This window comes from Vicugna pacos, chromosome 1 (assembly GCF_048564905.1).
Source record: "Vicugna pacos chromosome 1, VicPac4, whole genome shotgun sequence".
Taxonomy (NCBI): domain Eukaryota; kingdom Metazoa; phylum Chordata; class Mammalia; order Artiodactyla; family Camelidae; genus Vicugna; species Vicugna pacos.
Window position 1 is genome coordinate 110,400,380 of NC_132987.1, and position 11,560 is coordinate 110,411,939.

The following is an 11,560-nucleotide window of genomic DNA, read 5'->3' on the forward strand; positions in this document are numbered from 1 at the left end:
GTAGGATGGGGTAGATTGTTGGAGCCATTTTTTAAAATAATCCCCCTCAGGTAGTGGTATGATAAGTGAGTCTTCAAATTTTCTATTTATAGATCAGCCATCCTTGGCAGAAACAGCAAGTTCAAAATCTTCATGTTGTCTAGATGTAAGAATAATTAGTAAAATAAAATAGAACATCTCAGAACAGGCACAAATACATAGCAAATTTAATACATTAAAAAGTTAGAAACTGAAATGAGTGGGAATAAAGAAATTTTCTAAATGAAATTTTTATTGAGATAATTATAAATTCACATGCATTTATTAAAAAATAATAGAGACATCCTTTGTACACTGTGCATTTTCCTTCAACAACATTTTGCAAAATATACAATTTTGACACCATGAGAATCTTTCTTGTTGTCTTCATGTGACCACATACACCTCCTTTACCCCACCCTCTACCTCACATCCTCAGCCTTTGGCAACCACTAGCCTGTCCTCCATTTCTAAAATACTGTCATTTCAAAATATTATGCAGACATACTTCGTTTCATGCACCTCACTGTACTTCACTTTGCAGATGCTATGTTTTTTACAAATTGAAGGTTATGGCAACTCTGTGCCAAACAAGTCTACCAGAACCATTTTTCCAGCAGTGTCTGATCACTTCATGTCTCTGTGTTACTTTCATTTTGGTAATTCACACAATATTTCAAACTTTTTTGTTATTATTGTATTTCTTAAGGTGATCTGCAATCAGTGATCTTTGATGTTACTACCATGACTCACTGAAGGTACAGATGGTAGTTTGCATTTTTTAGCAATAAAATATTTTTAATTAAGGTACGTACATTGTTTTGTCAGATATAATGCTACTGCACACTTAACAGCCTACAGTATATTGCAAACATAATTTTATATGCACTGGGAAAGCAAAACATTTGTGTGACACACTTTATTGTGATATTTACTTTATTGCCGTGGTCCAGAACCAAACCCACAATATCTCTGAGGCATCCTTGTGTAAGCAGAATTATACAGTTATGCAACTTTTGAGGACTGGCTTTTTTCACTCAGCATAATTCCCTGAAGATTTGTCCAAGTCATTATGTCTATCAGTAGTCTGTTTCTTTTTGTTGCTGGGTAGTATTCCTCCATATGTGTGTACCATGGTTTGTTTAATCATTCACCTGTTGAAGGACAAATGGACAGATTCCAGTTTTAGGTTATTACAAATAACACTTCTATAAACACTTATGTACAGGTTTTCAAATGAGTATAAGGGGCCCTTGGGCAGATAGAGAACAGGAGGAACCTCAGGACTGATATGAGATCACACATTTTGGGGTGACAAGTGTCCTAGAGATAGGCAAAGGAAGGTGGGAAAGGGCAGGAATCTCCAGTGTCCAAATGTATCCTTTGCTCATTATGGCTTCATTACAATAAAATTAGCCTTGCAGATTAGAAGTACCCATCACGTGCCAACACCAGGACACTTTCAATCCAGACTAAATAAGGACAAAAGTCTCTCCTCCCCTTGGGAAGGTGGAGCTGGGATGAAAATCAGAGAATATGACCCCAAACCCTTCCCTCCCCAATGAATAATCCACCCATTCGTTTTTCAAAGCAGAATTTAGTAAGTGTTTAAATTACTGAGGACATTTTTTGCAGAACTAGTACAAATAATCCTAAAATTTATATGGAACCACAAAAGACACTGAATTGCCAAAGCAATACTGAATAAAAAGAAGGAAGCGGGAGGAATAACCCTCCCAAACTTCAGAAAATACTACTGAGCTACAGTAATCAAAACAGCATGGTTCTGGTACAAAGACAAACATACGAATCAATGGAACAGAATAGAGAACCCAGAAATAAACCCACAGACTTTCGGCCAATTAATCTTTGACAAGGGAGGCAAGAATATACAACGGAGAAAAGACAGTCTCTTCAGCAAGTGGTGTTGGGAAAACCGGACAGCTGCATATAAGTCAATGAAGTTAGAACACTCATTCATTTTCACAACCTATATAACCAACTTGCCAAAGAAACTCAATGCAGCTGCTCACCTGAGCCTGCCCGCTCTCCTCCTGAGTGTACTATCTATTGCTTAATAAATTCTCACTTTACTTTCTTGACCTCCATGTCTCATCTCTGAATTCTTCCCATAGTATGACAAGACCTAATACCTGGCAACACCAGGGCACAGATCGGTATGGATAATTCTAAAGAGTGGATCAGAAGAAATAAAGGGAAACTATGCAGCATAGCAAGATGTGGGGAATTATGCCCCCTTCTCATTATTACTGATAAGAGCACAGAATGGCACAACCCCTAAAAGAGAGCAATTATCAAAATGCAACTAACTGCAGTAGACTACACTTTGACCCAGAAATCCCACTTGTGGGAATTTACCTTACAGTTATACCTCCACTCACAGGAAATGTTGCACGTTCAAGATTATTTATTTTAGCATCATACTTAATGTAAAAAAATTAACAACAATCCCATGTATAAGGGAATGGTAAAGTGACCTACAGTGCAACCACACAATGGTACACTGTGCAGCTGTCATAAAGAGTGAGGAAGACCTCTAAGTATTGACATGGAAAGATTTCCAAGATATGCTAAACAGAAGGTAAGGTCCAAATCAGTATAAAAGATGCTAATTTATCGTTAAACAGGGAGAAAAATAAGAATTTCTATGTCTAAATAAAAACAATAGAAGGATATATAAAAATGTAATAAAATGTTACCCTCAGGATGGACAGGAACATGAGTGTGAACAAGAATTCTTAATACGTTTTTATGTTTCCACTGATTTTTTTAACATTGGAATCGATTCTTATTGATTTTATTTTTTATATTTTGTTCATTTATTTTTTTCTGATATGTTTTATCAGTTTGATATTTTGAACCATGTAAAAGTATTATGTATAAAAGTTCTTTTAATTATCATGTGTTCCCTTTCTTGAAACCTAAAAAAATGTTCCTTATTGGGAGGAAAAGATCAGAGTCCATTTAAGGTCTCTCCTCCTTTCTCACAAATTCTGCTATTCAAAAAACCCATCAACCCAATTGTCCATAGGCCTTCTGAGATCCCCTTTAACTATCTAAATAAAATTCAGTCCCTAATCCCAAACGCTGTGAAAGCTACAATGTTCCTTGACATTCCTGAAGATATCTGCTCAAATTCCACTCTCAGCTTGAGTCTTGGCATCCATTTACAGCCCGGCATTCTTTGTGTCTGTTTCCTTTGGTTCTATTTTGTCCTACATTTGTCCACACTCATTCCATTTTTATCTTCACAGAGTATCATTAAAATGTGGCTGCTGTAACAGAATTTTATGGGCAGTTGAAGGGTTCTGGAGGATATCAAGATAATTAGCAAAGACTTAGAAAATGGTGAAGTAATTGCAAAAGTGTTTACGGGGTACCCTTTCTGTGCAGCGCTGGGATAGTCTAGCAGATCAGCCGGGGGTATGCACCTTTGGCTGTCTTTCCATCGGCTAGAATATTTTGCAGCCCTGTAGGAGGAAGCTGTAGAAAACTGATAATGACGTAGGTGAATTCTTCCAGCAGAAATACAATTGATTTGAACTGTGTAAAAATGATGATCCCAAATAATACATTTTATTGCCCTGAACACTAGTACTCAAATTTGCATCAATTTCAGCATTCTGGATTACCTAAACGTGTGTGTGTGTGTGTGTGTAGCTATATCCTTTATACAGATAATCCTTGAAATTAACCTTTAAACATTAATTCAAACTGTGAATTATGTAAAATTTGTATAAGAGAATAATGATTTTAGATTTTTGAAAATTACACTTTGGTAGGTGGATTAGGTCACAACATACCAGAAAGGAAAATAAGAACTTCGTATTGAGTATCAGACACCCTGTTCCTGAAAACTCTTAGCTATGCCACAGTTACTTCTCATGGGTCTTATGTCTCCATGGGCCATGGCCTCCTGCCACGTTTCTCAGGCACTTCCTCTCTACACCTTCCCTGCATTCACTCTTCTTTCACTTCCCAGTATCTCCAGCATCAAGGGACAACTCCGAGATGCCTATTTCTTTATAAGGTGGAGGAATTTAACTCCAAACCCCTACCTGAGACTTAGCTTCTGGCCTCCTTTGAGTATGCAAGAGGGGCTTATGATCATTTTCTCTTCTTTATAATTTTTTTAAAATGTCATCTATATTTGAAATTAATGTTGCTGCTGCCTGAGAATTTCCTCTTTTATTGGCACATGATTTTCCACTAGGCATGTAATACCCTCTGCCAACTGATCGTGTGTGCCATTTTGAACAAATAAAACCCCTCAAACTGAAAGCTTCCACAGCAGGAAGAGCCTCTATACTCAGTAAGGACCAGATTCTCGGTATAAATATCATAGCTCAGGACCAGATACCGATGTGGCAAAAACCTCACTGGGTTCTGCTTGGCTAACTATGGGAGACTGAAGTAAACAACATTTAAAGTTCCTTCAAATCTTGAGGTTCAAAGAGATAACAATATTTTGTGAACTAAGGTTTTACTCACTAAAGTGGCAAGTGGTGAGTAAAACACTCAATGTCTATGCAACAAAGAAGTTGTTTGAATCTCTCAAGTCCCAACTGCCTGGAAGAATCCTGGGAAACTTAGGCATTCCTCTAAGTTGGCATTATAGTTCTTCTGTGGCTGTGTTTGACACCATCCTTCCCTATTGGTGGCCTTTATCTGCCCTGGCTTATCTGGCTCTTGATCCACCCTCGATATTGCTCCTGAGCTGTGACTCTGGTATCACTGTTTGTTAACATCATTCATCCACCACCAGGGCCTCCAGACAGGCTGCACTTGTCTGCAGTCAAGGCTTTTCACTGAGACAGGAAGAGCTCTCTCACTGTGGTTATGGATCTTCAGAGTTTCCCCAAAGCATGGTCCTTTCACTCTTCAGGTCCTAAATAACTTCTACTAAGATGGCTTTATTAGTCTCACCTTTCAGTTTTTTTCCCCAAGGCCCTATCTCAAGGAACATGGGCTATGTTCACTTAAGGCCATTTGAGCAGGTATTAAAGTAGCATTTCATGATGTCTATTTTAAAGCCCCTTCCACTGCTCGACCTCGACCTACAGGTGAACTCCCTATCAATTCAGGGTATTCCCTGAAGACCAGAATGCAGTTTTGTATGCCTCTTGTTCTGGTTTTTTAACTTCAGGGCCTTGCAACCTATTTATCCATCTGTAAGATCTTCTTCATCTTTGTGGTCACCTACAAAGCCATGCTAGAGTTTTCAAGGTATGCTCCTGTGTTCAGAGGTCCTCAGTAATTCACTGGAATAACTCAGCTCAAGAGAACTGTTATGCTCACAATTATGGTTTATTATATATCAAGACGATTCAGATTAAAATCATCAATGGAAGAAGGTAAACTCCAGGAGAAACTAGGCATAAGCTTCCAGTGGTCCTCTTGCAGTAGATTCATGGGGACAGCTTAATTCTCCCAGCAACAATGTGTGGCAATAAGCACAGAGTATTACCTGCTAGGGAAGCTCACCTGAGCCTTGGTGTCTGGGCTGGCTGCCCACTGGGTTGAGCTTCAGACTCCCGTCCCTCTAGAGGTCAAGCTGACGCTGCTTCCAGGTGAACAGAGATGCTCTTATCAAGTAAGACACTCCAAAGGCTTAGAGGTTACCTCCCAGGAGCCCGGCAAAGGTCAACCTTTCTCTGGAAAGTACAGGGTGTGGGCAACCTGCTAAGTTGACTTTTTTACTATACAGTTCTATTAGGACCACCTAAGATTCTTAACACAAAAACTACTTCATTCAAAATCAAAAGGGTGCTCAAACACCAAAATCAGTATTTATCATACCCTAACCATTCTCCCTTCTGACTTTTCAAAATTGGATAGTCCTAATCTTTGCAGTGTAATCTCAACTGAGAGTGACTTTATTCCTTTGGTCATTTTTCTTCTTTATTTCGATTATCTTACTTGACACATAGAGAACTGAACTGCATCTAATATCGTAATCTATACATAACGTCAGGAAAATATCTATGTCTAAAATATTTTCAAAATATCTTTGTCCAAAATACTTGTGTTTAATGCTCAACATTTATAGGCATTTTAGACCAAAGAAATGGACCTTGTGATGGTTAATTTTATGTGTCAACTTGACTAGATAAAGAGTTACCTAGATAACTTATTAAATATTTTTTCTCACTGTGTCTACAGAGATGATTCCAGAAGAGATTACATTTGAATTAGTGAGCTGAGCAAAGCAGATGGACCTCCTCAATGCGGGTGGGCATCATCCAATCCACTGAGGACCTGAATAGAATAAAAAGGCAAGGAGGTTTGAGTTCTCTCTCTCTCTCTTCCTGACTACTTAAGCTAGAACACGGATCTTTTCCTTCCCTCAGCAATCCTGTTTCTCAGGGCTTCAGATCCAGACTGGAATCTACACCATTGGCTCTTGGTTCTCACAGCTGTGAATTACCCCACCAGCTCTCCTGGGTCTCCAGCCTGAGATGGCAGGTCATAGGACTTCTCAGCCTGCATAACTGCATGAGTCAATACCTTGTTTTATATATGTGCTCATTTAGTTTAATATATATATGATAAATGTAATACATTGTGCTTTCACTAACACACATTGAATTATACTTATCCAAAAGGAAAATATGAATACTTAAGTAAATTTAAGAAAATTTAAATTCTGCATGTCATAAAAGAATAAATGAATAGTTTAAAAAAACTTTTAGGTAATTGTTGTCATATACGCACTAGAAAAAAAGTGTAATATCCCTAATTTATAAAGAACTCACAAGAAAACTCCCGAAAACTTTGAAAAAAAAATTTATTAAAGTATAATTGATATCTATCTTTTCAAAAAGATGACCTACAGAATGGGAGAAAATATTTGCAAATGATTTGACCAATAAGGGATTAATATCCAAAATATATAAATAGCTCATACAACTTAATATCAAAAAAACAAACCACCTAATTAAGAAAATTGGTAGAAGATCTGAATAGATATTTTTCTGTACAAGACATACAGATGGCTAACAGGTACATCAAAAGATGTTCAACATGGCTAGTCAGGGACATGCAAATCAAAACCACAATGAGGTAACGAGGTATCAACTTACAATGGTCAGAATGGCCATCATCAAAAAGTCTACAAATAACAAATGTTGGCAAAGATATGGTGAAAAGGGAACCCTTGTACACTGTTGATGGGAGTGTGAATTTGTGCATTCACTATGGAAAACAGTATGGAAATTCCTCAAAAAACTAAAAATAGAACTACCACATGATCCAGCAATTCCTCTGCTAGGTATATATCCAAATGAAATGTTAATACTAATCCAAAAAGATATATGCACCCCAGTGTTCATAGCAGCATTATTTACAATACCCAAGATTTGGAAGCAACCTAAGTGGCCATCAACATATGAATGGATAAAAAATATTATATTCCACACAATGGAATATTACTCAGCCATAAAAAAAGATTGAAATTCTGCCATTTTCAAAAGCATGGATGGACCTGGAGAGTATTATGACTAGTGAAATAAGTCAGACAGAGAAAGACAAATACTCTGTGTTATCAGTTACATGTGATATCTAAAACATAAAACAAAACAGAAACAGACTCACAGGTATAGATAACAAACTAATGGTTGCCAGTAAAGAAGAGGAAATAGGGAGGGGGAGATAGTGGTATACAATTAAGACACATAAGCTACCATGTATGAAATAGATAAGCAGCAAGGATATATTGTATATTACAGGGAAATATGACCATTATTTTGTAATAACTTTAAATGTAGTATAATCTATAAAAATATTGAATCACTATGTTGTAGACCTGAAACTAATATAATATTGTAAATCAACTATACATCAATCAATCAATAAATAATATAATAAAATGCAAAAAAGATAAAAATTAATCTAATACTCCATTGCAGAATTGTAATTTTGCAGAAATACTGATGTTCTCTCTTGCCAAATAATACATTTACATTGATGTAAGAAAAATTGATGAGATGATTAAAATCAATATGCAAAATGTCTCTATGAAGATAATGCTTATATTCTTAAAAAGCAGCATTATTCACAAAAGCCAAGTATAGAAACAAATGAAGTCAGTCAATGGATGAGTAGACAGAGAAAATGTGTTATATGTACATCACACTTGTGTATGTATATATAATGAAACATTAATCAGCCTTAAAAAAGAAGGAAATCATGTCATTTATGACAGCATGGATAGAATTTGAGGGCATTAGGCTAAGTGAAATATAGCAGAGAGAGGAAGAAAAATACTTCATGGTATCACTTATATGTGGAGTTTTTTTTTAAAAAGGTAAACTCATAGAAATAGAGAATAGAAAGGTGGTTGCCAGGGGTTGAGGGTGGGGGAAATAGGAAAAGGTTGGTAAAAGGGTGCAAACTTTCAGCTATAAGATGATAAGTTCTAAGAATCTAATATGTGACATGGTGATTAGAGCTTACAGTATAGCAGTGTTAAGTTTGAAACTTGCTAAGAGAACAGAGTTGTAATGTTATCAAAAAAAGGAAATATGATCCAGAAGGAACCCTACTTCAGGATGACACCTGCACCCCAATGTTCATAGCAGCATTATTTACAATAGCCAAGACATGGAAACAGCCTACATGTCCATCAACAGATGACTGGATAAAGAAGCTGTGGTATATTTATACAATGGAATACTACTCAGCCATAAAAACTGACAACATAACGCCATTTGCAGCAACATGGATGCTTCTGGAGAATGTCATTCTAAGTGAAGTAAGCCAGAAAGAGAAAGAAAAATACCATATGAGATCGCTCATATGTGGAATCTAAACAAACAAACAAACAAACAAAGCAAGCATAAATGCAAAACAGAAATAGACTCACAGACATAGAATATAACTTGTGGTTGCCAAGGGGGTGGGTGGTGGGAAGAGATAGACTAGGATTTCAAAATTGTAGAATAGATAAACAAGATTATACTGTATAGCACAGGGAAATATATACAAGATCTTATGGTAGCTCACAGAGAAAAAAATGTGACAATGAATACATATATGTTCATGTATAATTGAAAAATTGTGCTTTACACTGGAATTTGACACAACATTGTAAAATGATTATAAATCAGTAAAAAATTTTAAAAAAAGGAAATATGTCAGGTGATGGATGTGTTAATTAACTCAATGGAGAGAATTCTTTCATAATGTATACATATATTAAATTATCACATTGTACACTTTAAATATCTTACAATTTATTTGTCAATTATAATTCAAAATAGCTGGGAAAAAAAGAATATCTCATAAGACTTCTAATTGCTGATAGAAGAAGCTTGAATTACCAAAAGAAAAATACTTAAAATGCAAATGTGGCAGATATTTCTTCTGTTTAGACATCTCTTGATGCTGCATCCATTGATTTTAGGATAGGGAACACTTAATATTAGAAAAAAAATCTTTCCTAGATGGAATTTGAATAAGCCAATGACCTGATTTTTCAAAAATTGTTGTCATGAGGCGGTTGAGAACACTGGAACTTTACAGAAGAGCCAGCGTGGCTACAGACTTAACATAGCAAAGAAGGAAAGAAAAACCACTCAGAGAGTTGTCAACTACCATCTTGTTGCAAGAAGACAAGATTTCTACTTGCAGTAGGAAGCAACTCTGAGTGAAGGGAGTGCAGCGTCAGAATCAAAGAATGAATCCATATGGGACCACAGTCAATCTTAATGGAATTCCTGGAGGCCAGTCTCATGACCCAAAACCTCTTCAGGGGGAAGAGTGACTGCAACAACAAATGTGGGAGAAGGGAAGGCATGACTATAACTCTCCTTGAGAAAATAAAAGCTCAAGTAAATTCTATAAAAAGTGAAAACAAAGCCTCTCTTGGAAAATACACTATCCACTAGCAATGGCTTTTGGTAAAGGCACATTTTGACCAAAACTTACGAGGACTAAAAGCATTCAATCAAAACAAACATACCCGAGTAAATTAAAAGTTTGCAAGTAGCATCTTTGTCGCCATAGAGATAAATGTAAGTAATATCAACATTGGTTCTATATTAAAAAACACACACACACATCAAATAAAGGAAGGCTTTCTTCTCTAAAGCTCCTAATTTTCCAATGAATGAAACATAAGGCAGCATCTGATCTGAAGTTTTGCTAGGAGGCTCAGAATTCAAATTTGCTCTGCTTAAAGGGAATCAAACTAACAACCAAATGAACTGCCGATGTCATTTTTTTAAATAAAAGAAATCAAAGAAATTTCAAAGTGTAACGTTTAAAAATTGAGGAGTCCCATACCTACTAGATGATAGAAGAGACAAGCAAAAATCAGAATAGCTATCATTGTCTCTGAGATTGCCGAGATCTAAATAACACAGATGAGAAAAACAAAAACAACAACAACAACAAGAAAAAAATAACATAGATGAGACCCACAAGTAAAACAACTCAGAATCACTCGAGACCAAAATCGCTCCAAGAAATACACGAGAGTGGAAAGGATGAAGGAATCGGGCAAAATCATAGGGTATGGGTTACAGGCTGGCCATGAAAACATCAGTGCAATAATGATCACTTACCAGTTTTGACAGAAGGAAAAAAATAGTTTTCAAAAGAAAGAAAATGTGTTGTGTTCTCGGAACTATCTAAGCAAGGAGGCCCATTCTAGTTTTCAGGAAAACGTATCATTGTCTGAAGTGGAAGTGCAAAGAGAAGGGAAAACAACTTGCTTTCACTGGACAGGGGCATGGCCAGACACGCAGGTAGCCCTCGACATGTGCTTTCTTTCCAGACCCTCTCAACAACCCTGGTAGAAGGTATTATTCATCGCATTTTACAAATATGAGTAACAATTTAGTGAGTGATCTCTGGATCTCTGAAATCTTTGCATGGATTACCTATCTCATCTAAGCCTCACAACAACTATTTAGGGAGTGCCAACATTATCCCATTTTACAGAAGTGGAAACTGAGGCTCAGAATGTTGAGGTCACTTGTCTATGGTCGTACATGCATTAACAGTGGAGATGGGATTTCAAGAACCCTGGACTCCTTCATAGCATATGCTCTTCCCTCTAGAGTAAACACAAGATTTCTAATAAGAATGAACTGTAGAAAACATGTCAAAGAGGAAACTGACCCAGGCAGGGCCATCAGTGGCAGAACTTGTCTGATTTTGAAACCCAGAGCTCCTTCCAGCTCCCGACAAGGCCAGAATGAAATCCGCAAGATCAGCGTAGTCTTATTCCATCCTCACCAAAACGAAGGTTTCTCGTCCTAGAGAGAAGAGGCACTATAAGGAACTTATTTTAAAATGAAAGCATTAAGGGAAAATCACTGAAAAAGTCCCCTAAGAATTTTTTTTCCTAATCAGATGGCCAGCATCAATAATTATCAGGGAAATGCAAATCAAAACCACAACGAGATCTCATCTCACTACAGCTATCATCAAAAAGAGCACAAATAACAAACACTGGTGAGGATGTGGAGAAAAGGGAACCCTCATACACTGTTGGTGGGAATTGAGTTGGTGCAGC

General features: G+C 36.8%; 1 long non-coding RNA gene across 1 annotated transcript; it reads right to left on the reverse strand.

Annotated features, from left to right (window-relative positions):
• Positions 1 to 253: 253 nt before the first annotated feature.
• On the reverse strand, positions 254 to 11,271 carry LOC140698291 (uncharacterized). Its single transcript, XR_012075987.1, has 4 exons — positions 11,164 to 11,271; positions 6,224 to 6,297; positions 5,524 to 5,693; positions 254 to 1,172 (listed from the first exon to the last, which is right to left on the reverse strand). It is a non-coding gene; the product is annotated as an uncharacterized lncRNA (long non-coding RNA).
• Positions 11,272 to 11,560: the final 289 nt, after the last annotated feature.